Here is a 1,478-nt window from a genome sequence, read left to right as displayed (position 1 = left end):
ACACACACACACACACACACATATATATATATATATATATATATAATTCAGGCTTTCTTGGCAACAGAAATTTCTTAAAAAGACAAAAATTGGTAACAGGCCTCTAGATAAAGATACTGGCCTAGTGACAAGACCGCATCCCTTTCCTGATCCATGAAAAATGAGACAAAGCCAAAGAGTCACAACGTCTGACACTTGGAGGAGAATTCACTCTCCAATCCAGACGGGCAAAACGCCACCAAAGAGGCGAGGTATCAACGCCGCGTCCCTGCGAGCAGGCAGGACGCCCACGGACAATCTCCACTGCGACCCGACCTCATCCGCACACAGCCCCCGCCTCTGCCAGCTGGGAGGACGAGCATCGCTGCCTTGTGGCCCAGAGATGGTCAAGCAGAGGTCAGGGAGGCAGCACACGGGCGATGGCGCCGGCCGTGCAGGCAGTGAACCCCAGTTCGAATCCGTGGCACCACAAGAGGTCCCCTGAGCACTGCCAGGAGTGGTCCCCGAGCACAGAGCCAGGAGTAAGCTCTGAGCACTGTTGGGTATGACCCGAAATAGAGAGAGAGAGGGAGGGAGAGAGAAAGAGGGAGGGAGGGAGGGGGAGAGAGAGAGGGAGGGAGGGAGGGAGAGAGGGAGAGGGAGAGAGAGGGAGGGGTGATTCCTGAGTGCAAAGCCAGGAGTAACCCCTGTGCATCGCCGGGTGTGACCCAAGAAGCAAAATATATATATATATATATATATTTTTTATGTAGCACTGTCGTCCCATTATTCGTCAGTTTGCTCAAGCGGGCACCAGTAACATCTCCATTGTGAGACTTGTTACTGTTTTTGGCATATCAAATATGCCACAGGTAGCTTGCCAGGTTCTGCCGTGAGGGCAGGATTCTCTCAGTAGCTTGCCGGGCTCTCCGAGAGGGATGGAGGAATCAAACCTGGGTTGGCTGTGTGCAAGGCAAACGCCCTACCTGCTGTGCTATCACACCAGTCTATATATATATATATATACTGAGCATTAGGACGGGTTCTTTGATATATAGTCATTCCTTTTTTTTTTTTTTTTTGCTTTTTGGGTCACATTTGGTGATGCACAGGGTTACTCCTGGCTCTTCACTCAGGAATTACTCCTGGCGGTGCTCAGGGGACCATATGGGATGCTGGGAATCGAACCTGGATCGGCCGCGTGCAAGGCAAACACCCTACCTGCTGTGCTATCACTCCAGCCCTGCCAGGAGTAATTCCTGAGTGCAGAACCAGGAGTCACCCCTGTGCATCGCCGGGTGTGACCCAAAAAGAAAAAAATAGATAGATAGATAGATAGATAGATAGATAGATAGATAGATAGATAGATAGATAGATAGATAGATGAGTGGGCCAGAGCAGTAGCACCGCAGGCAGGGTGCTTGCCTTGCCTAGGGTCAACCCAGGTTCAATCCCAGCATCCCATCTGGTCCCCCCAAGCTCCACCAGAGCCCTGGTGT

The sequence above is a fragment of the Sorex araneus genome, chromosome 6, assembly GCF_027595985.1.
Source record: "Sorex araneus isolate mSorAra2 chromosome 6, mSorAra2.pri, whole genome shotgun sequence".
NCBI classification, from domain to species: Eukaryota; Metazoa; Chordata; class Mammalia; order Eulipotyphla; family Soricidae; genus Sorex; species Sorex araneus.
This window is presented reverse-complemented; position numbering follows the sequence as displayed.